This window comes from Kogia breviceps, chromosome 1 (genome assembly GCF_026419965.1).
Source record: "Kogia breviceps isolate mKogBre1 chromosome 1, mKogBre1 haplotype 1, whole genome shotgun sequence".
Classification (NCBI taxonomy): Eukaryota; Metazoa; Chordata; class Mammalia; order Artiodactyla; family Physeteridae; genus Kogia; species Kogia breviceps.
The window spans coordinates 15,142,304-15,167,705 of record NC_081310.1 but is presented as its reverse complement, the minus strand read 5'-3'; the positions used below and the strand labels follow the sequence as shown (position 1 = coordinate 15,167,705).

At 40.9% G+C, this 25,402-nt stretch overlaps 1 protein-coding gene across 24 annotated transcripts in view; it reads left to right on the top strand.

Moving 5' to 3' along the window:
* The window catches only part of ESRRG (estrogen related receptor gamma), a 645,982-nt gene that overhangs the window by 171,022 nt on the left and 449,558 nt on the right, over positions 1-25,402 (top strand). For 20 of the 24 annotated variants that reach the window (XM_067027635.1, XM_067027578.1, XM_067027686.1 and 17 more), the window contains one exon: positions 19,589-19,677. The exons of the other annotated variants lie outside the window; for them this stretch is intronic. The gene's annotated coding sequence lies outside the window, so the exon portion shown is untranslated. The remainder of the gene's footprint in view (positions 1-19,588; positions 19,678-25,402) is intronic. 24 annotated transcript variants of the gene reach the window in all.

Genomic DNA, 25,402 nt, shown 5'->3' with positions numbered 1-25,402 from the left:
AGACTAGAGAACACTGGACATGTGGTTACTTTTTTAGTGGGAATATTCCAGAAGTTACTAAAAGAAGTGAGAAATTGGGCAGGCGGGTATCTGGGACAAGAAACTTCCCACAGAGGGAACAGCAAGGATGCTCTGAGATGGTCCTGAATTGTTCGGGGACACAGGAGTCCGCAGTGGCTGGAGCAGAGGGAGGGTGACAGGAGGTCACAGGGTTCCTTGAGGGCAGACTGTGTTGTGCCTTAGTGGGTGCTGTTAAGATCGTAGCTTTTACAAAGTGAGCTGGCATACTGTTGAACTCTGAGCAGAGGAGTGACAAGACATGACTGAGTTTTAAAAGATCACTTTAAGAATGAGCAAAAGACTTGAATGGACCTTTCCAACCATAGACAAAGGGTCAACAAGCACATGAGAATTTGTTCAAAACCATTAGTTATCAGAGAAAGGTGAGTTAATACCACAATGAGATACCACTTTATACCCACTAGGATGGCTAAAATTAAAACAAGCAACAAAAACAACAAACCCAACGGACAACTGCTTAGAAGTATGCAAAGCAACCTGACCTCTTATCCATTGCTGGTGAGTGTGTGAAATAGAACAGTCACTTTGGGAAACTGGCGGTTTCTATGAAATTCAAAATTTCTATCCTGTGACCCAGTAATTCCACACCCAGGCATTTCCCCAAGAACAATGAAAACATGGGTCCAGAAAAAGTTTGCACAGAGTGTTTGTGGCATCTTTATTCATAATGGCTAAAAACTGGAAACAATTGTAAATGTCCATCAACAAATAATGAATCAGTTGTGGTATATTTATACAGTGGAATACTAGTCATCAATAAAATGACCTGAACGACTCAACAGCATGGATGAATGTCATAAATCTAATACTGTGCAAAAGGAAACCAGGTGCAAAAAATAGTGTGTAGCATCCATATGTTTTGGTCATGATAACGTCTGAAACAGGCAAAACTAAGCTTTGGTAATAGAAATCAGAAATTTAGTTGCTTCTATTTGGAAAGGAATCGACTAGAAAGGGACATAAGGGAAATTTTTTCTGGGGTGATGGAAATAATCTATACCTTGATTGAGGTGGTTTTAGGGATGTGTACATTTGTTGTAATTCATCAATTCATACTCTTGAAATCTATTCATTTCATTAGAGATCATAATTAGTAGCAGTACTTTAATTTTAAAAAATATCACTCCGACTTCTCTGTAGAGAGTAGATTGAAGAGGGCAAGTGGGAAAATAGGAAGACCAGTCAGGGTGTCACTGCAGTGGTCCTGGAGAATGATGGTGGTGGTGTGGATTAGGGTAGTAAGGATGAGGTGATGAGAACTTGCCAGCCTCTGGATATATTGGGTTGGCCAAAACGCTCGTTTGGGTTTTTCCTTAACATCTTACGAACCAACCCAGTCTTTTGAAGGAAGAACCAAATGGATTTCGTGAGCAGTGGTAGAGAAAGAAAGAATCAAGATGTCTCTAAAGTTTTTGGTCTGAACAACCAGAAGATGGAAAAGACTGGGGACGTATAGATTTAGTAGGGTAGGGGTCATCAGTACCCATTTTGGAAATGTTATTTTTGAGATACATAATAGACATCCAGATGAATTGTCTATGAAGTAGGAAGATGGATCAGTGAGTCTGAAGTTCAGAGGAAACAGCTTGGCTAACATCATACATTTGTGATTTGTCAGCATATGTATAGTATTTAAAATTATAGAGGCCAGCTGTGACCACTTAGGGAGTGAGTGTAGAAGAGAAAAGAGGTCCAAGGATTTAACTTCTTTAACAACTAGGGGATGAGGAAATGAGGAATAATCAACAGAGGAGTCTCCGAGGAAGTAACCATTGAGGAAGAGAGCAAAAAGAAAGAGGTATCCCCAAAGTTCAGCAAAGAAATATAAGAATGTAACCGAGCCTTTCCACTTCTAGGTTCTTTGGAATGACTTTTTTTAAAACAATTAATTTATTTTTGGCTGCATTGGGTCTTCGCTGCTGCATGTGGGCTTTTGCTAGTTGTGAGAGGGGGCTACTCTTCGTTGGGGTGTGTGGGCTTCTCACTGCAGTGGTTTCTCTTGTTGCGGAACACGGGCTCCAGGTGTGCGGGCTTCAGTAGTCGTGGCTCGCGGGCTCTAGAGTGCAGGCTCAGTAGTTGCGGTGCATGAGCTTAGCTGCTCCACGGCATGTGGGATCTTCCCAGACCAGGGGTCGAATCTGTGTCCCCTGCATTGGCAGGCAGATTCTTAACCACTGCGCCACCAGGGAGGTCCCTTTTTAGAATGACTTTTATCTGTTGCTCAGTACTTTAGGCATTACAGTGATATGGTTCTTTTCATAATCTGTCTTCATAATCTTGCACTTTATCACCTTTAGGGTTGAAAGTATAATTTTAAGATTATTGCAGAATACTAGGGTTTCATCTGGTTTTTTTGTTTGTTTATTTTGTTGTGGGTTGGTTTTTTTTTTTTTTTTTTTTTCTATTTTAAATTTTGGTTTTGTTTATTCCTTGATTGAACGCTTTGGACAGATAAGTGATTGGCATGAGTGACACGGGAATTGTTCACACCCACATGTATTAGCTTTCAAAATTTTATGATTTCTTCTGCAAGACTCAGCCATTTCTATTGTCTGTAACTGCGTTGTCAAGCATGTGACAGGCTAGCTTCTATGTACACAGTGGCTTTATTTCCAGAGCAGCACCACTGGGCAAGCTTTTTTGAAGGCATTTTAAGAGATTCAGAGTTAAGTTAGAACCAACTCCATGTGCTATTGCCAATGCAAATAATTCCAATGAGGTGACAATCGGAGGAACAGCTAACTTCACACATGCTCAGGCAGGATCACTACTGAGATGTCATAACTTACTCCTCTGCCTGTCAACTGGCAAGTGTACCTGAATTGAGAAAACACAGCTCAGGTTTTAACATGAACCACACCCACTTATAGATGATACCCTTGATATTCTGCAACATACATTAGCTATACATATTTAGAACCTGGTTAGATAATCAGAACATTGTCCAACTGGTGGAATGCTCAAGCCATGATCATTGGCTCATTTTATGTAAGGTCCCCTTATTTACACATGCCTTCCAAGTAATTAGGAACTTCTGTGTGCATTATATTAGAAATTGCACAATACATTCTGCCCTTGTTTACTTAGAACAGGCCAAGATTCATTGCTGTTAAATTAAGCAGTGAGAAGTAGAATAACAATTGAATATCCAGAGTAGAAAATGAAGCAAACTGAGCTTGGCGTTGATGGCCCCAATGCAGGCATAAGGATTTTTTTATTGGGTGTCTTCACAGAACTTTCCTGAACACTGCCTCCTGCAATGTATGATTACTTCTTCAATGGAGAGGGGCTGTATGGAGGTTTTTAATAACTCAGTTATTGCTTATGGCATCATTTACCCATGTTGTCTTACAATTAAAAAGATTAGCGATGGACTTGCATTAAAAGTCCATTATCTCATAATTTTATAAAAATGTCCAGAGATGAGATATTACAATGCAGTCTTAACAAGTTAAAGAACCAAATGACAATTAATTGATATTTAGAGATAATTTCTCTTTCCTTGAACAATTAAAAAATAGAATTGGGCAGAGTCTGTAGAGAATCCGAAATAATGGTAGTAAAATCTTAGTGTCTTGGCTGTTTTTCATTTTGTGGAGGCTTTTTAATGTTTTCCTTCTTACTAGTCTTATGATTTTTTCCCCATTGCCCCTCAAATTGATAAATCATTAATGATGGACCATATTATTGCTTTTAGTATTTATAATTTTATCTGTCAAAAGGGCAGGGCTTTATTCATTTATCTAAACATTTTAAAATATGAGATGGAAGAATATTTGAGCCACATTTTATATTATTTCAAAAAAACTTGGGCCATCTTTCTACTTTACAAGTGGAGCCTTTGCTGGGACAGCTCCTAGATTTATGATGACATCACATGCTCTCAGAGACAACATTATCATGTCACTGAACCTCAAGTGGGGAGGTCAGTATTTATGGGCCTGGAAGACCAGGCTTCAGTTCAGAGAGAGGGAGCAGGGCTGAGTAAAGATGGAGAAGTCAGGGCAGAGGGGCAAGCAAAGAAGAAAGAGAGGAGCTAGCGAATCCTGAAATATGGTCCTTGGCGTGAGCAGAAATTTCACCCTCAGCATTTTCATATTGTGCTTTGGGAAATGAAAAAAAAATTAATGAAGGAAAAAAAAAAGCCAGCAAGCCTTTAAAACTTTCCTCTATTTCATTATTAAGAAAAGCTTCAGAAAACAGAGGGGTTACATAAATGAGAGCAGGTGCGGTCGTGCAGAGGTAACTATTCAGCATATGTAAGTGCAGTTGGAAAATCACTGTCTTGCAGAGAATCCTCGAAATTGGTCCCTAATGGCCTTGGTTTTTGTCATATGGTCTTGTTTTAAGGCTAAAATTGCATTGCTATGCCTTTAGAGTGCACGAGATATATGGATAATTATTACGTGTGCTGAATACCTTTCGGCAAGGAAGAGCCAGGACATCCCCGGTCACTGGAGCTACCATTTCGCTCGGCCGTCAGAAAAGCTCTAAGCGGCCAATTCATCACCATATTTATGTGGAAGAGAAATGGAAATGTGCCCCTCTGGTTGGGTGTGCACCCGCCCACATACATGTACATATGCAGAGTATGGACAAAGCAGAGGGCCCGGATGTGTGTGATTGTGAGGCCTCGTTCATGGAAGCAGTAGCGTTCATGGAAATGAGGGGTATGAAAACAAAATGGTGAGTTCTGTAGAAAACTGATGACTCTGGGTGGTGTCCACGTGCTAGGAGCTGGCACCAAAGCCGTGCCAGGAATGATTTGGGGGCTCAGTTTGAAATGGTGCAGGAAGTTTAAAGTTATTGATGTTAAGAGCTGTCAAGGGAGCAAGAAATATTTGTGGAAGACCAATGATTTTAGATACACTAAAAGAAAAATACCTTCCCTTCGTTCATCTGTACCTTTTAAACTAATGTGGCTATTTTGCATGCTCTCACGATTCTCTCAGAAGCTAGATATAATGATAGTAACTAAAATTCCAGCTGTCCTTGCTGCTGAGAATAAATTTCATGGCTGTTTAATAGTTGCCACCGTCACCCCTCCTGGCGAGGCCATCAGGGGAGGGTGCCCTGGGCGGGTGGTGAGAACGAATCCAGTGTTTCGTCCTATCTGAGATTCAGGAGTGCACTAAGAGCCCCAATCACGAGCACACAACTCACTCATCGGGGGGGTATTTATTATGGATCGTGGCCTTGGGAGGCTATGGCTTCCACTTTCCATGCAGCCCTTTGCAATATAGGGGCAATTAACTATGAGGGTAGCTCTCTCTTCCATACTGAGCCTTGAACTTTGGGGCTAAAAGGGCGGGGAGAAACAAATCACAATTTGCTGAAGAGCTCAGAGGAAGTCTCATGTGAGAACAGACAACGGGTTTAAGAGGACAAGGTTCTGAGTTGGGAAGTTTTCTGATTGTGGTCTACACTTTGCCACTCTAAGCCCAATGAGCGTGCATATGTGGAGGAGGGAATGACGCAAGTTGGCGGATCACATAATTAGCCAATCACCTCAGTTGACCTGCTGATGGCATTTTGGTTGTTTTGATGCAGGGTGTATATTGTAAGGTAAGGAGTAGTCAAAACCTTAAGAATGGAGGTTTCTTTGTAACTGAAAGAAAGAGAATGGAAATCATAGCACAGAATCTATTCTATGTACAATAATAATAAACCTATATGTACATATGTATAATTCATTCCTGTGCAAACATATTTAATTGAAAGGATCAGAGAACCTGGAACAAGTATTTTAGCATATTTAATACCAGTTTTTGTTTTCAGTGTGTATATAGTGATACATGGCATCACGATACCCTTTATTATGCTATACCACATGGTAATTAAATCTGGGACTCTAGGGCAATAAGACATGAGAGTCACACTATTTTGGTGCTGTTCGTAACTTCCATTTCTACTGAAAAACGCTAAATTAGTAGCGTTTTATGATTCCTGATTTAGCTCTTTTAATAAGAAAGGGAAGCTAAAAACAGTCCGACCAAGCAGCTGAAGTCTTATCACAAGCCGGTAAGATCAGTAAGCTAAAAAAGGATGAAAAGTTTTTGAGTGACAGCTTAAAAATGGAAAATATAAATATATATCGCTGCCTCCTGCTCCATTGTGTAATGCATAAAGCCCATTTTGGCAGTACATTTTTAAGCAGTCAAGGAAGTGATTTATCAGTGTCACTGGATTTGTGTTTATGTTCCATGCTGTAAACTATGCTTATAGCAGTATATCTGTATTAAGGCATTAATACTAGGAGTGCTACCTAAGCTTAACGTTACTAATATTGTTCAAAGCATAGTTTATTGGGCTATAAATAGTTACATGAGTATTGACACTTGCTGCATTATCGAAGTACCTGGATAACTGTGTCTGATGCTTATATACTGTCAGCATGTTGCTGCTGGCAGTATATAAAACATAAATAGTGACCACGGGTGCTATTTCGTGGCTACGGTTGGTGTTTCTACCTGCTTTGTTCTGCAGAGAAGGAGTCCTATGCATGCAGAAACGTAGCTAGATTCTGCCAGGGTTTATTAGAGGGATATGCTGAGAGGAAAACCACATCTTGATTTCAAACATTCTTATTTCATCTGACCACTCATTTTATGTCACAGATAAGAATACATAATCATGGTCCACAGTAAGGGAAGGATAGTTAGCAAATCAGGAGTTGAGTTTTGGTTTAACTTTCTACACCCAAGCTACGTCTTTACCTTGATACAAAACTGTTTGCCATTGATTCATTCATTTAACAAGTTTTAGTTGAAGGTTGACTACTGTCTTAGTCTGTTTGGGCTGCTATCACAAAATACCATAAATTGGGTGGCTTATAAATAAGATAAATTTATTTCTCATGGTTCTGGAGGATGGGGAGTCCAAGATCTTGGCCCAGGAGTCCAAAATCATGGCTCCAGCAGATTCAGGTCCACGTCTTAGATGGCTGTCTTTTTACAGTAACCTTACATGGAGGAAGGGGCAAGGGAGTGCTCTGGCCTCTTGTAAGGGTACTAATCCCATCTTGGGGGGGCATGTGTCCACTCTCATAATCTAATCACCTCCCAAAGGCCAAACACCATCCCATTGGGTGTTAGGATTCAACATATAATTTCCAGGGGGACACAAACATTCAGTATGCAGCAACTACTATACAGTGGACACTGTTGCCATGGAAAGTATAGGTGCTAAGTTTGATTCCTTTTGTTAAAAATCAAGACAATATTTCAAGTCTCTTTGTATTTGACTGTACACATTCTCTTTTATTAAAGGCTGTAAACAATGAAAACGCTCTTTTTGTTCCCCTAATTTCAAAATTTATTGACAGGCTTTTGTTTGGGTTCCAGAGTAGAGATAAATACACAGAAGAATTTGGAACATATTAGTTTGATTCATGCTGTCCTGATAATAGGGAGGTGACAGATGATCCGATTTCTGAGATCATTTAGACATCCCTGATTTAATGTTTCTTTTTTTATTGCTAGTTTTATAAACAAATGGTTATCAAGAGTTGAGAAAATGGAGAAAAAAAATACTGCATATTCTCTTCTAAAATATCAGTTGGTTCTTTTTGCTTGTTTGTTTTGGGAACATGCTCTTTCTTAAGAGTGGTCTTCAGGAGACAAAAAACGGTAACTGTAACGTAAGTCATGAATATGCTAATTTAGCGAGGTGTTCCTAACTTTACTTTGCAAAGGCTAATGACATACATTAAATTAAGGTTTGAGTTCATTACGGTTGGAAGAGAATAGCCATAGCTAGTAATTTATGCCTTCATTCATTCAGCATCCTTTTATGGAGCACCAGCTATGAGCCAAAAACTGTGTGGCTCTTTGGAGAATAAATGGTAAATGATGCACATTCCTTATCCTAAAGACACAGTCAAATGATGTTGCCTTTTGCTAAGTTAATCCAAAGAAGTAATGGAAAAGGTTTTTTCCCCTAACGATAATGATCAAACCCATTTTTGTTAGTTTGTAATTTCTTGCTCGTTCTTGCTAGTTGTTGTAGAATATGATAGAAGCAAGTTCACTGAAATACTAAGATATTCATGTACTTCTCCCGCCCCTTTCGCCTCAGATATCTTATTTCTTGGAACTGATTGGATGGTGACATGAAGGATACCAGTTTGGGTAACCCATAAAGGATAGACAGCTAGTGAGTGATGTAAGATACTAATTCTAGGTGTGATAACGATGCCAAATATCATTAATCTTGGGCTTCCCTGGTGGCGCAGTGGTTAAGAATCTGCCTGCCAATGCAGGGGACACGGGTTCGAGCCCCGGTCCGGGAAGATCCCACATGCCGTGGAGCAACTAAGCCCGTGCGCCACAACTACTGAGCCTGCGCTCTAGAGCCCGTGAGCCACAACTACTGAAGCCCTCGTGCCTAGAGCCTGTGCTCCGCAACAAGAGAAGCCACCACAATGAGAAGCCTGCACCCCGCAACAAAGAGTAGCCCCTGCTCACTGCAACTAGAGAAAGCCCGCGTGCAGCAGCGAAGACCCAATGCAGCCAAAAATTAAATAAATGAATGAATAAATAAATTTTAAAAAAACAAAAAACATCATTAATCTTATTAAGAATGAAGATAAGCAAGCATTGACTTATCTTGTCCAGAGTAGACGGGCAGCTAGAAGAAGGGGATTTTCTCATCCAAAATACAAGAAATATATGCTCACCTTTTCAGAGCCATTAAAGTTCGTGCCTTGAGTTCCTTAAGTTCATTCTCCCTTAAGGAACTTTTAATATTATTGGATATATTTTGTGGTAAATAAACCTGCATCCTTTGCACGTTTGCCAATATTGGCTATGTGGTTAATGCAGAGGAAACAAAGACTAGGGCAGCCGCCAAGGAAGTTTTGTTGCTCTCCTTTCACCCACTTCAGGAAGGAGGGAGCTGGAGGAGGATGTGGCTGGTGAGATGGCTCAGCTCCAGAAGCCTGTAGAAAACAGGGAGCACCTTAAAATTCTAGAGCTTCCAGATAGTTAAAGACGTTGGGAATTCAGGGTGCTGTGGCCTTTTCTGGTTGGTCCACTGCCAGCCTCCAGCTGCGCTGCGCCCGGGATAGACACCTTCTTCCGCCAGCGTCTGCCAGAGTTCCATAAAGAGCTCAGAGCGTGGGGAGCATATGTTATGTTTCTTAGGTCCTAAATACATCCTTGTAAAAGTACAGAGGACAGTGGTGGAGTGAAGCCTGACAGTCCAGGGATCCGTGAAATCCAGGGGTTTCTCATCAACTCCTCATTGCCTCCTTTGTTAGTTGAAATAACCAGCGTTGGTCTAAGAAGCAGCTAAAAACCTTATACAAAGAGCTTGTAAACAAACACCCACTTGAACCATCTGGTCTTGTAACACATACAAGTGATTAAGCTTCAGAGCTTTGATTGTTAACTTTTTTAAAACACAGCAATTCCAAACACCCCCGAATAGACTCCTTATACAAGCTTACAGGGAGGAAAACCTGAGCTGCTTTATATAGTAAATAATATGGGGAGATTAAAACAATTTTAAAAAAATTTCTCTACTTTCCTCCCTCCCTCCCTCCTTTTCTTTCTTCATCATGAGCATTAGAGAAAGAGAAAACCTTAAGATACAAACATATGGGCTAAAAATACACTTACAGTTCCACTACGCCTACGTGGTCAACGACTGAGAATGGCTCCTTCCCTTTACCTTAATTATTATTTTTGCCCTTGATAGAGACAGAAACTTGCATGCTCGAGTGTATGTGTGTGCATGTGCACACAAGGGGGTGTCTTGGTTCCTTCTAGAATACCTTAGGCAATCTGGACTATTTGCAAATAATGAATTCATACTTTTTGTTCCTAATGAGTGAAGAAAGTCAGGTCAGGGGGAAATGAAATATGTTAAGAGCTCTCATTTTAATTGTATAATATCGACACTGTCTTTATAGTTAATTTCCTTGACAAGGCGTAGGGCATATGGATTGAATTCTTCATATATTTCTAACGTGGAAATGATTCTAAATTGCAACATTTCATTTAGGTGACATCACTAAAGGGAAAAAGAATAAGCCGCACACGGCACCACAAGCACGTGGAAATGACACAAGTTTCTAGCCGTTGACTGTTGAAATGAACAACACATAGAACCCAAGACTCTTAAGTGACATAAAAACTCTAAGTGAGAAGTCAGTATTATATTAGGACTCCTACTTCTGTCTTCTCAATCTTGACCAGTCTTCATGCTGAGATTTAGCACATCAGCTGGAGGGAAGAAAGACAGTGGTTGAAAGAAGAGTTGAAAGAGGGTTTAGTTAACCGTGATGGTGACTGGTGAATCAAACAGACCCTCAAATATTAACTAGTTCGAGTAGAAGGAAAATTAATTGTTCTCTCACATTTAAAGCTCACAGAGGGTATTCCGGATCGGGGTGAGTCTCTTTCTGGTGGTGATTTGAAGGTTGAGCTCCTTCTATAGTCTTGCTCTCTGACTTCAATGGATGGCATCCAGGGGTGTCCATAGCATCTGCAAAAGCCCCCAGAAGGGGAAATACTGTAGAAAGTATTGGTGGGTATGGTTTCCAGCCAAGTATGGAGAGGCTTCTGTCACTTCTAGTCTCTTCCCATGAGGGAAACTCAATCACATGACCACACTTAGCTGCAAAGGTGGCTGGGGAATATGGTCTAGCCTTGTGCCAAGGAACAAGAGGTGGTGAACTTCTGGCTAGCCTCCCCCAAAAGAGGGAAAGAGGAAAAAAAAATGATGGGTGTTGACACAAGACACTCTATATAGTACCTTTTATTTGCATAGAAGAAAACAATAAATTAAATCCTTTTTCAGTGGTGTGCTGATAAACTGTCTCTCTGTTGTACATATACATATATCCAGTCTTTTTTTTTTTGCGGTACGCGGGCCTCTCACTGTTGTGGCCTCTCCCGTTGCGGCTCCGGACGCGCAGGCTCAGTGGCCATGGCTCACGGGCCCAGCTGCTCCGCGGCACGTGGGATCCTCCTGGACCGGGGCACGAACCCGTGTCCCCTGCATCGGCAGGCGGACTCTCAACCACTGCGCCACCAGGGAAGCCCCTATCCATTCTTTTTTAGATTCCTTTCCCAGATAGGTTTATAGGTTATTACAGAATATTGAGTAGAGTTCCCCATGCTATACAGTATGTCCTTGTTGATTATCTATTTTATGAATAGCGGTGTGTATATGTTAATCCCAAACTCCTAATTTATCCCTCCCTGACCAGCTTTCCCCTTTGGTAGCCATATGTTTAAAAATCACCTGGGTTGTACATTTGCTGATTTCCTTGGTGTAAATACTCCCGCTGTGGGTGATTTCAAGCTACCAATGTGAAGTCACTCAATGTGGATTTGAGAAGTGAGGTACAGACCGCTCTAGCAAGCTGCAGCAAGGCAGTCTAGCAGGGCATTTTACTAATGAATTCTGAGAAAACACATCAGAGGCAGCCCATTTGTGGGAAGGAAGTGAGCGTGCATTTTCCCTTTTGTGTTTGACACAAGGAAAGGTTCACTTCAGAACGGATTTATCATCGAAAAAAAACACATCAGTGTGGTGATGTATTCCTATCAAGAACAGATGGGGTTGTACCATTTTTGAGTTAGAGAAAAATAGCACCAAGGGCACCTGGAGTCCAGGCTGAGCATCTGGACTCAATCCTGGGTCGCTTTCAGGTAAAATTGAAAGCTTCTAGAGCAACTTTCCAAGGAGTGGACCAAGACGTCAGACGCCACTTCTGGAATTTCATATGATTGTTCCTGTAATTGTTTTCCAAAAAGAGGGGAAGATTTTGGACATGGAATGGATAATGGTGATGACACAAAAGAGATGCCAAGGATGTTTCTTTGGTTTCTGTCTGTAACTCAAGTTGGATGGTGGTGTCATCCCTTGGGAGAGAAGCGAAGGGCTCGGATGAGCTCGTTTGGGTTTTAAGAAAACAAACTTTGAAAATTCAATGGATGCTCAGCCCTCAGTCGGCTAATTAATTAGGATTGTTACTAACAGACCAGTGGCTGTGTATCCTTCTGAAAGTTTCGTTGTTTGCTTGTGTGCTTTTGCTGTCCAAAGAATCAGGCCTTATAATGATCAGCTTGATTCTGTCTTGCCATTCGGCTTTATCCATGCACGTGAGATGCTCTTGAATCAAAGGCCAGTGGTCCACATGGAGGCTCAAGACAATGTAATGTACTAGGCTTCAGCCCAGTGGTTTCTGCTAAGTGTGTGTCTGTTTTCAAGCGTTAAAGTCTTTCGGGTGTTAAAGATACAGCACCTCTTGAACTGATGGTGTAGTCTGAATCTGTACTGTAAAGGTGCAGGGTTTCCTGTTTGATACTTCTTGCTTTGTTTATTTGGGAAGGTTTATAAAGACATCACTAAGAGTCCAGTCTCCATACTTTTTATTTGGAACACAAGCTCAGGCAGATCAAAACCTAAAAACAAATTAAATCTGTGATTCATTGGTTTTCGTTGGTTACTGTTTTATTTTTAGGTCAGTCACTGTTTTTGGAAAGTACTAAAACTGATAATGACAGACTTAGGTTTTGAGGTTTCTCTAAAAGCTAATCCGGTCACTTAGTAAATAATGAGCCCTTACAGGGAACAGCTCTCCTCCTCCCATATTTTTTAATGATGGTAAGAAGTGAGCTCCTCTGAAACTAACTTTCCTCACGCCAATCTACCCTGTTGAATTTTTCTCTTAACTGTAGTCTGCCAAAAAACAGGACTAGGGCTTGGCACACCGGTTTTGATGGGACCAACCATCAGAATCATAATGTCCTAAGTACAAAGCTCACTAATTGAATTTCATTAGCTGGACTGAAATATAGCAGCCAAGACAGAGAAAGAACACTGTTGGCTGTTTTTTATGAGGTCCGGAGTCTAAAGTCATTTTTTAAATGTGAGTGATGCAATTTCTTGTATCTTTCATTTAAAATGCTGCTTGGTAAACAGTGATTCAGATTAGTGTATTTGTAATTTAAATGAAGACAATACATCAAGCTGAATCTGAAAAGAAAGGAGAAGTTTAGGAAATGATTCATCCCCCTTTTTGTGTGATGTACCGTCGAAAATAATAAATAAATAGGTAAGGAGAGGGGGGAAAAATGGTTTGTGGATTTTGGAGACAAAATTGAACTATTTCTAAAAGGAGTCAGTCCCAATAGCTAAATCTCTGTTTTCCTCAAGCAGACTAATACATTCTGCCTAATTCATTTTTTATTTTCTCTCGGGGTCTGCTTGCAGCTTTGCCTTAACAAAGGAAGCATCGCATTACATCATTTAATAATTGATGGCTCTCAGTCAGAGCCAGCTTGAAGGAAATTCTGAAAATAGGTACTGATTGAGCAAATGCCTTCTTTCCTCCCCCCATCTCCCTCTTCAGCACACCCCTCTCATCTTTTCCATCCCCTCTTGCTTCTCTGTCTCTGTCTTGACAGGTAGAGGAGGATGATATCATTTGGGCCTAGGTTTTACCTACTGCTTGGTCTCCCTTGTTTATTTCATGCTATCTATTTTATTAAAGACAGGGGGAGCTGTTAATTATAAGCCAAGTGATGTATGAAAGGCTCTTAATTAATCTTCAGAAATGTGATGGCATAATCACCACCAGAGACAGTTTGTTGGGAATGTAAGAAATTGGACTTGGGGCTTGTACTTCTAAATTTAGAGAGTGCTGTCTCCAAGGGTCAGATTACCCCGGAAGCTGGGTCAGCTGTGGCGTTGCCCAATTCCAGCTCTTCCTGTGGGGTCAGATACTGTGAACTGATCTGTGTTTTCCCCCTAGAGGGAGAAGGGCATCTCCATCTTACCTCCCTCCTGGGGTCATTGGCAATTGTCTATGACTTGGAAAAGCCTTTAGGGCTTTCAGACACCTGTGGTCTGTAGAACCTTAGACTGGTCCACAGTGAACCTGGCTTCCTGTCCTGAAGTTACCTGTCCTTCCAGGGCCTCATTTTCCTCACTGGTGACACGAGGACTTTGGAGTGGACCATCTTCTAGATCTCCGCCAGCAATGGCGTTCTTGCATCCTCCAGGGAAAGGGGTGATAAACCCAGGGGAAGTTGCCCTGCATTTGATTCTGACTGTGTTAAAGGTACTCTGAGTTTGAGTGAGTGGTCTGTGTGTTCCCTCACATTTCACTTCCTCTTTCCTTCCATTATTTTTCTTTTCTCTTAGTTTTGCGCATTTCTTCTCTTCTGCTACTTCTCCTTACTCCTTTCCCTTTCTGACTTGCCATGTTTCTAGGGTTAAAGTGGAAGAAAAATGATCAGCAATGTGCTAGAATCAAGGGCCTTGGTCACTTATTTTAAAAATATTGTATCCTTCTTACAGAAGAGCTTTCTCCTTCAGAAATTGCACCAGAAGATAGCCAGTATTAATGAACTTGTGAAGTCTAACTGTAGAGTGACAACCACAGGGAGATGGAACTCTGGAATTCTAAGTTGGAGTTCAGTTGAACTGGAGGAAAGCCTTACATTGTATCCGTCACTGGAGAAGCTGTAGCTGTTACACTGCTGGATAATTATCCATTCCCAAAACTATAGCAGTCTCTGACCTACTCTTCCTTTCAAGGGTCATTTAAAAATACCATGTTAATTGTATTGTTCCCTGTTTCTCTTTTGTTATAGCAAGCTTGGTTGTGTGTGTGTGTGTGTGTGTGCGTGTGTGTGTTGGGGAGTGGGGTTTGCAGTCATGTTTGCCCCAGATCTTCGCATTAACCAGTAACTTGTTTGTATATCCTATGCCTGCCCAGGATAATCTGTTCTGATTGCTTCTCTAAAAATCTTGAAACAAATCTTCAAATAGTCACACTTATTTAGAACCACGTGAACGACCTATGGCAGGCCATCTAGAAAGCTTAGGAATATCTTCTGTTTATCATCTACTATCTGACTGTGTACTCAAGTCATATTCAGTTGGATCAGTGGAACTATTTTTGTCCCCCCTTTTAAAAATCTTTTGCCGGTCCATTTCTCCAAGGACGTCGTTGTTGAGCTGTCAAGAAGAAAAACTACCATGGCTTCCAGTTCTTTGACAAAACCTCAGATGCGTGGCCTTCTGGCCAAGCGTCTGCGATTTCATATTGTTGGAGCATTCGTTGTCTCCTTGGGAGTTGCAGCTTTCTATAAGTTTGCTGTGGCTGAACCAAGAAAGAAGGCATATGCAGATTTCTACAGAAATTATGATTCCATAAAAGATTTTGAGGAGATGAGGAAGGCTGGTATCTTTCAGAGTGCAAAGTGATTTTGGAATATAAAGAATTTCTTTGGGTTGAGTTCCATGGAAGTTTGTCACTTACCTGTGTTCCTGAACTATGAACTACTAATATCTGGGCTAAGGAGTAGTTTCTCATGATAAATAAATGATTAACAAATACTGTGGACACTAAAAAAAAAAAAAAAAAAAAAAAAAAAAAATCTTTTGCCATCCATTTACGTTTTGACAGTGTATGATGCACAGGCTTTGGTATCTGTAAGGAGGTTACAGGTGACTCCTCCTAGTAAGACATACTCCTAAGGTTTTGGAATTGAAAATGTGCTTTTCGTCAAGGATAGCCAAGCTGTTAATGGTTGGGTTCCACTGTAGCGCCACCATGATTCGCGAATGTTATGTGCTAAATGGCTTCTCTTTTTGATGGAATATCCATTTTTAGTACTTGGGACCCGCAGAACAGATCTCTGTCCCTCTGGAGGTAGAGACGTAATTGCCCATCTTCTAAGGAGGTGACTTCAACAACCCAGAGGCTGGTAGGGGTGGGGGTGGTACCAGTCCTCTTGCCTTGGCATCAGTGTCTTTGTGAGTAGAGAAACTGGTAACTTGGGTCTCTGGATTTCCTTTAAAAATATACTCTGGATTAGGGAAAACATCCAGATACTTCCTTCCCCAACCGTACACTATGGAACCGTGGTGGGGTGGCACCATGCACATTCTAATCCGTGTGAAAGATGCCCAGTGAAGTTGTGCAGAGCAAAATCTATATGACTGCATCTGGTAGTTTTCCATCCTGGAATGAATTAATTTTTTGTCAGTTCATATGTCCAGTGTCAATAATGAATTGGATATAGGCAACTCCTAGTTCATAAAACAGCAGTGTCCTAGTGTACATTTAAAAACTGGTTGGTTGTAATTCAGACTATTTGCAAACAATAAAAAAGAAATGAGATACATGGTAGTGAGTTTCTAGATTACCCAGAAAAAGTCTCAGTCATGCTGTGACTCAACTTCTAAAGGTCTGCAACGGTCTTGCTTTCTCTTCTTTAGTACATGATCTACTATATCGAAGAAGGAAACTTCCACCTGGGTTGGTTGCCACCATTTCAAGTGAAATTGATCTGGGGAGGTGTATATTGCCTTTTGTAGTAAGAGGAGACCGCTGAGCTAATAGGAGCAAATCCCACATACCCTTTTCATGCCCCATCTGTCTTCCCTCACTCCCAGTCCCTGAATGGTACAGAGCCTGAAATGGAATGGGCATGAGGGGTTTATGGCAAAAATATGCAGAAACTGGGGCGGGAGAAGAGCAGTCAAAGAGCTAAGTTCTAATTCCTCCTTTACCCCTACCTCCCGAGAACTCCCAAATAGCAAGACTCCAATGGCCCTTGGACAACTAGCTCATGTCCCTTTGGACTCCAGATTCTTCCGTCCGTAATTCTAGAAGCACTAGGCACACATCCTTTCTCTTCTTGCAACAACTCCTAAAGGTTTTGTGCATGTCTGAAAGGGAGGTGAGTGGCGGGACTTCCCTGGTGGTGCAGTGGTTAAAAATCCGCCTGCCAGTGCAGGGGATACGGGTTCGAGCCCTGGTCTGGGAAGATCCCACGTGCCGCGGAGCAGCTAAACCCGCGCGCCACAACTACTGAGCCCGCGTGCCACAACTACCGAAGCCTGTGCTCCACAACTACGGAAGCCCGTGTGCCTAGAGCCCGTGCGCCCCAACAAGAGAAACCATCGCTATGAGAAGCCCGCGCACCGCAGCAAAGAGTAGCCCCCGCTCGCCTCAACGAGAGAAAGCCCGTGCGCAAAAGCAGACCCAACACAGCTATAAATAAATAAATAAATTTATTATTATTATTATTATTTTTTTTAAAGGGAGTTGAATGGCTGAGGGGGTCTTTCTTCCTCCCCAAGACTTTGAGAGCAGGGTCCTGCTGCCCCCTGACCTGAGCTGCCCCTGCAGGTTTGGGAGGTCACAGTAAGACGACCCTGAATTGAATGTCTCTGCTCAGAGATGGGTGCTCTATGTGGGGTCAGAGGAGAACCTGTTCCCAAAGCTGTTACTAACAGGGTGAATGTTCGTTTGAATTTTCATTGATTTCAGAGGTGGGCTTTGACCAGCTCTGTATTTTACATGTTCACTTGAGATCACAGCCACATGGGTCATGACCTTTGGCATGGTTACCTGGACAGTAACTTATTATCTGATGAAATCAGCACCTGAAGGATTTTTGTTCTTTCAGATCCTTCTTTCCTACTTCTGGAGTCCTAAGCTTTCTTTTAAAAAAAAAGTAACAACCTAAATTCGTTTCCCTCAGGCATCTTACCCTGTAGTGTCACTTGGGTGGGTTCTTTCCTAATGCTTCATTATACTTATACAAATTGCAGGTTTTTAATAAGGCCTCCTGTGTTCACAGTCCTAGAAAATAAATAGAGTTGGACTCTCACATTGGCGTCATCTTGTCTTCTTTTTCATTTATGAGTATACCAAATACACCTATTTTTATTTGCAGAGCATCTTCCTTTTTTGGGGGGGGGAGTTCTTTTTTTATTGAAATATAGTTAATTTCTAATGTTGTGTTAGTTTCAAGTGTACAGCAAAGTGATTCAATTATATACATGTATCCTTTTTCAGATTATTTTCTGTTATAGGTTATTACAAGATATTGAGTATAGTTCCCTGTGCTATACAGTAGGTCCTTGTTGTTTATCTATTTCATATATAGTAGTGCGTATCTGTTCATTCCAAACTCCTAATTTATCACCCTCCCCACTGATCCCTTTGGTAACCATAAAGTTGTTTTCTATATCTGTGAGTCTATTTCTGTTTTGTAAATAAATTCATTTCTATCATTTTTTTTTTTTAGATTCCACATATATGTGATATCATATGATACTTGTTTTTCTCTGTTAACATCTTCCTTTCTTGATTCTAGACCCTATCAAATTCCAGTCTGTACTGGAAGCCTCCTTGGTCTCTGGGCTTAGTTGATTTTCAGCTCTCCCTCTATGCAAGAACTTTTGAAATGATCCCTTTGTTTTCTCGTGCTCCAATAGTTTCTCTTGAGCATGAAAGCAAATGTTCAAAGTTTGATTCCAATTGCTTCTTGTGGTCTTAGGGTATTAAGGCGAAGTTGAAATTGAAACCTCAATCTTGTTTAATTGTCAAGCATTTTACTTTTAACTTCATTCTTTAAAGAAAAGGGAAAAAGCTGTGGGTTTGAAGGGTGTCTTGAGTGAATACGATTTAGAGCCCCTCTGAGAATCTTCTAATCACAATCCAGGCATCTCTTTGAAGTGTTCACTCCCCAAAGTCTATGGTTACCACATTCATGCCTCAAGGGGTGTGATGGAAATGGCCTGGTGCCATCAGATTAATGAGTTTTCCCACATTTTTTTTTACCGAACAAACTGTATGAGACTGTGCACCAAACACACTGTTACGGCCTTTCAGTTATCTGTTGGTCACCAGCGTTTCTTTTTCTCCCTTCTCCCTTCCCTAGGCTGCAAGTCTGGCCCAGAATTCCCCTGGATATCCCAGGCATCACTGTGTTACTCTGAACAGTTTTCTTTTACATAAGGATAAAGATATGAGAGGTATTAAGTTAACTCCTATGGAATTGCCATTCTTGTAAAATATTGGCAGTTTCCTGAGGTTCAGTCTAATCGTTTTCCTCTGATACACATTCTACCAAAAACAGCATTTGGAAAAAAAAAAAAACATATTTGGTGAAAATCCACTGTGGGCTTATTTAAAACCAAAGCTTTGAGTTTTTCCAATCAGGAAACTTGGCCTCTACCTGCTTCCTTTTTTATCTTTTTATGAGGATCGGAGAAATAAGAAACAAACCCCTCTGATTTGAAGAAAACTCGAATATTTTGAGACCAAAGTGAAATAAGTAAAGTCCCTTGATCTCTGTGATAGAAGATTTTTTTTTTTTCCTGAAAGTTATAAATGGGTGTTATAATGGAAAATGCTTTCAAACCTTAACCAGAGCATGCACTATAAATAAGAGAGGAGCGGAAGATTAATAAATCTGATAAAGCTGAGAAGGAAGAAAACTTAAAATAAGTAATGAGGACTGTCCCTTAGCGGGAATGTTAATACAGCCCTGAGTATATATATAGGAAAATCAAAGCCTTGCAGAAGGCAGCGCAGACTAAGTCATAGCTATGAATGCGTACTTAACTCTCTTGCCTGGGAGATTTTATTAAATTCAGCAGCCAAGAAAATTGACCTCACTTTTTGTTTGTTTTTTTTTTTCCTTTTTTGGGGTTGGATCCTTGCTCACGTCACACAAATGAATAGAGCTGACAATTTACTGGTTCATCAGTGAAACAATATTGCATTATGAAGATGTAAGAAAAAAATCCTACGCTAACGTTGCAGTTTGAAAGGTAAGCTGTTCCCTATAAGATTAGGAGACATTAATGTTCCTTTAAAACTTAACAGAATATAATGCCATGTGTTATATGCTAAAGAGTTAAGTGGCCTCTTGACATCTTTGACTGTCCCCGCGGTCCTGGCAAGGATTTCATGAGTATATGAAGAGGCTCCCATGTTTCCCTCATTCTGTCTTTTAAAATGCAAAAACATCATTTTGAAGCTTTTTACGTATTTTATTTTATGGGATATTCTGACAAATGGGACTTGATGGAGTGTGTGTTGCAATGATCATGTGATTCTTTCTGAAAAGTTTTACTCTTGTTTCTATTAATTCCCTGCATTGGCCACTAAGCCATGGTTGTCAGACTATTTCTTAATTCTTGTCTTTTGGTGATGAGCAAGAAGTAAAATATTGTTGTTCTCTCCGTCTTGTCCTGGACTTAGGATAGGAAACCGTCTCTTCTCGGTTCTACCTTCCGTGAACTTACTAAAAGTCCTTGGCATGCTGTCAGTTACCAACTGGGTGCCTAGTTCTTTCCAAATACATCTAAATGTTAAGTCTCCTTCACTCCGTTTTTGAAGGAAAGTCACCCAGTGCCTACTTTTCTAGGCTATCATCGATTACTTAATTGGTCTGCTAAACCCAGGTCCTCCCCTTAGATCTGTGAACCCCTTGCCTAGTGACTGTCGTATGAGGATCACAGTATGGAGGGGTTCTTAAATTGGAAAGTCTGTGCTTCCATCAGACTCCAGACAGGTTCACATCTCAGGAAAGGAGGCACACCACTGCGCTGCATGGTTAGCTCCTCCAAGGCAGATCGGTGAGTCGTCCGTTACCCTCTTCCCGCACCTGCTGCAGTACCAGAGGCACAGCGAGGGTGCAGGGAATCATGCTCTCCATCCTGCCTGCTATGGAACCCTCTGGAGTCAGTCGGATTTTCTGAACAGCAACCAGCAGATTCCTGCTTCCATGCGGAAAATAGCATTTCAGAATCGAATTACCTTTCTGATGACACCCAAGTTGCTTCGCTTGCAAACAGAATAATTTAGGCAAATGGGAGAGTACTTTTCCATGGCCAAGTGGGTTGCAATGAGTCTGGTGTTTTCTCTGCTGCTTCAGGTCCAACGATCATGTAATGCAGTTCTGGCCCCAGATCATTCAGTTACATGATTCTGGGATGTCACCTGTTGCTTTGTGTAACATTGGTTTAGTTTTAATTATTGGTGATACTTCAGTTTGTGCTTTTTCAAAACTGCAGGTGTGACCTGCTTTAGGAAAACTGGAAGTTGCCTCAGATGCATGCTTACGATGGACGCCTTTGCATGAAGGGGCGAGTGTTTGCACTCTAAAAATAGGTTGGCTTTATAAAATAATTTATCACAAGATCCCTTTAAATAACTAACTCTCTTAGAGCATTTAAAATATGATTTGAATTGAAAAAAATCGATGTCCACTCACTCAAGTTTTCAACAACGCGCACCTGCCTTGTAATGCGAGGCAGGAGAAGGGGAAAAATCAGGCAACGAGGAATGAGGGTCTTAAGTGAGCTGAAGAGGAATTAATTTTAATTTAGAGAAGAATTTGCTTTTCTAGAGTTTCCCAGGGAAAACACCTTCACCTTTATCACCTCCAAAGTACATAAGAGAAAAAAAAAAAAAGCCGGTCAATTTGAGTTTGGAAAAAATAAATCTACTCTTTCGGCCGGTCGCGTTCTGCATTATGCATGTGTGTAAAAGTGAGGTTTGCTTTGATCCTGACTATTAAAAGTTTATTTTTAAACTCAGACTGGGCAGGAATCCAGCGATGCTCTTTCCCCCTGTAGTACATCCTGGTTTCAGGTCCCTAGCCTGGCGGAATGAAACTAAGCAGCAGGAAATAGTTGAAAAGTGTGGAGACTTGATGGGTGCTGAGCGTTTCTTTTTTCTTCTCTTCTTCCCCTCCATTTTTGAAATTCAAATTGAATGCAATTTTCAGCTCATTTGAGCCAGAATATAGTGTGGCTGAGCTTCAGTGGTTCTTAAATTCAAACTCACAGGAGAAAACAGATATCATCTGTCACAGAGGGTGGGAGAGAGGACAGTCCTGCATTTTATTCATGGGAGACGCAGCTCTAGTAACTAATTCAAACTCGTCTGACTAATATACTCATCATTCACTAGCAAACTTATCAACTAATCAATGAAACCTTGAAGACACCCATCTTATGAGGTCTGGGAGCAGCTTCCCCCTCCCTGGAAAGAAGATAATTGTTCAAGTCTATTTTTGTATCATTGGGATTTTAATACCTTTTTTTGCAAACTGAGACAGAAGATTATGGCAATCTTTTCTGCTGCCCTTCCTGACTATTTTTATTGTTTCCATCTTTGATGTCTTTGTCAATGCTATTTATTTATGACTGAGAATCAGCAGAAAGCTTACTGCTGGCAAAGTGTGGCCAAAATGTTTAGTTTTTTTTCTTTACTGATCAGACTGCCTGAAAAATATTCTTCTTTCTTGGGGCAAATGGTTTAAGTACCAATTAAAAGAGAAGGATCCACTTATTTACAGGGTGGCTGTTTCAGGATGTCTTGAGAATGCCTCTCGGGAAACTTTTGCCACTGGGTGTGTGCCCAGGGAATCCAAATGGATTTGGACACAGGATAATCTGACATCTCTCCTCTGATTTCGGAAAGGATGTGATAAAGCAATTCTGGTTCCAAAATGTAGCTTTTATGCTTTGCCACTGGTGCTTATCTTTGAGCGTTTTAGTGTTAGCTAACATTTCCATGGAACACGAAGGCCATTAGCTTTCGCTTGCTTTTGTTGTTGTTGAGGTTCATGAGAGACAAGTTAATTACGATGCTATTTCAAAGTAAGTAGGAGTCAAGCAATTAGATCTCTAAATACTCTCATTTCTAATGAAGTTAGTTCATAGCCCTCAAACTTGGAGTTCAAAAATGTTTTGCAGTAAGTGTATGATCAGGCCACATACATATATTTATAGTCACACCTGTGTGCAGGCACATGTGTGTGTGTGTGTTTTACATGTCCCCAAGGTCTCCAAGAACGTGACAGCAGGAATTTCCGGTCATTTTTACATTAATAGAGGCATCAACCACTTTACCCTGTTAGTAGCGATGTGCTTATGCTTTAGGCTTCTGATAGAAGGCGTTTATTTCACTTCCTTTATAAGAGAGAAGATCCTGAATTTTTAACCTGTTTTCTCACTGTTATACCCTAATACAGCTACCAGGACTATATTGTTATTTCTTTCGATAAGAAACCAAAAACCTACCTTGACAGGGAATCCAAATTTTTAGATAACTATTAAATTAGTTAATAGAATTTGGTTTTTTGTCCTAAAATATCTGCTCTCTTCATTTCACAAGTATTATAATTACGGAGTGCTTACTATGTGCCAGACATTCACTGGGCTAAGATTTGCAAGTATAAGATGGTAGTTCTCCAGCCTAAGTGAGGTAAGACATTGGAGATGGAATGTCAGCCTCCAGTGTCTGGGAGAAGAGGCTTGTAAAGGTACCCAGGTTCTCAAATGATTCTCAAATATGCAGTCCCCTCCTTTTCCTCGGTTGATAATCACTGGTATAAAACGAATATGATCTGATTTGGGGGTGGGAGAAAGGATGATACTCAAAATCGTCAGTGAAAAAGATAATAAAGTGTGCACGCTGTGGTGCTAGATGTACCGTGTTCCTTAACAAGGTTTCTGGCACGGAACAAGGGAAGGACCAGCGGGGTGCTGTCGTCCGGCACTGTAGGATGGGTAGCCCAGGGGTCAGTGGAAGAAGCAAGGAGGGCCAGTTCAGGAGGGAGGCAAAGGTGGAGTCCAAGGGAGGACGCTTGAGGGAGGGGGCTCTTTGGTGTGCGGGAGCCTGCTTATCCCAAGAGAGCCGAGCGTTAAATTTCTAGGAGTTTTGTGAGCCAGTTTTCCATGCAGTATTATGAAAAATTAAATTAGATAAACTTACAGTAAAGCAATTATCTTAAAAATAAAAGTAATAAATACTCAGACCTTACCTCTGGGGGTGGGGCTAAAGAACTGGGAAGTGTTAAGTGGAAAAAAAATGTCAGAAGGTTGGGTTGCATAAGGAGAATGGTTTCGTCTCCGTGGAGAGCAGGGCATTAAATTAGCCAAACGGTTCGTGGGTGATTTAGAAATAGCTATTGACTAGTTTTAATACTTTGTATTATTATTATAGCATATGTTCACTCTGGCAAATTTGGACAACAGAATAATAGCTTACATTTCTCTAATGCTTTCTTTGTGCCCCACACTTTTTAAGTGCTTTAAATATAATAAATCATGAAATCCTGGAAACAGCCTTATAAGGTAGTTGCTATTCTCCCATTTTAAAGAAGGGGGACTTGAGGTACAGAGATGTTCAGAAGTTTGGCCAAATGCAGGAGCTTTGATGTGACGGCAGACGCCCCCATCTTGGAGTTGGCTTTGCTGTACCGCTACCTGATGGAGCACATGGCTACCACCAGCATTACTCTGCCACCTGGAGCACCTCTGAGAAACTGGACCAAGAGTGGGATCATTTAGGAGGGAGACGGGGACTCTTTTAGTTGTGGACAGTTAGGATTTGAGCTGTAGGGAATCTGAGGCCTGAGGCTCCCATAGCAAATCAGCCTGGAAAAGGAGTGATACCCGAGCCAGAGACAGACAACAGAAAAGGTTGGTCATTACAGGGGTGAAGCATAGAAAGAAGAGCCTTAAGGAAAACTAAACTTCAGGAGGAAAAACAAGGAAAAGAGGCAGTGAATGAGACATAAAGGACAGTGTCATGAAGATAAAGAAGGAGCCTTTGGGGTGGAAGTAGGCAATTAACAGTGCCAAGGGCTTCCGTGAGATTGTATGATGGTGACCATATAATTTGTTGTGCAAATTGAATCCATCGCTTTGTGAATGAACGGGGGAGGAGTACTACTGATAATCAGACTGGAGACGGAAATGACCAGCAAACAGTGACGTATGGTCAGGCTAGGCTTTCAAACACAAAACTGGCAGATTTCTGAGAGTCCGTGACGGTCGAGAAAGGATTCTCTTTACCCAGCATTTACTGAGCATCTAGCCTGAGGACTGCCAAGGGCTGAGGATAAAGAGACAAATGGCAAAGGTAAAAAGTATTTTGTGGAGAGAAAAAGACAGAAGCATAATCCGTGCCTATCCAGTAGTCGCTCTTCACAGTTTATTAATAGCTTTTTCTACGAATTCCAATGTTTATAGAGATACTGATCTAACTAGTTTCGTTCTCAACGAAAAAAGGCAACCATGCCACATACAGGTCTTCTGTGTACTTGTTAACTTTATGTACTCTTTTCACGAGTATGTATTTAGTACCCCCTTCGATGGACATATCATAACACATATCATAACATATATGACCATTCCCTTAGTGATACTCATTTAACCCTTTTACCTTTTCTTGTTTCCGGTAGTGCTATGTAATTTTTTTCTTCTTGTGTTTTTATTCCTGTAGAACAGATATCTAAATTAGGATTGCTGAGCCAAAGTGTATCTACCTTTTCAATTTTATAAGAAACTGTCAGTGGATCATTAAAAAGTTACATAAATTATATATCTACAACTTATACAATGTTATAAACCACTATAAACATTGTATAAATGAACACATCTACCAGCATTGTATGACTATCCATTTCCTGGTTAGCCACGGTTCTATCAGACTTTCAGATTTTTTGCCAATTTACTATTGGGAAAAGTGGTGTCT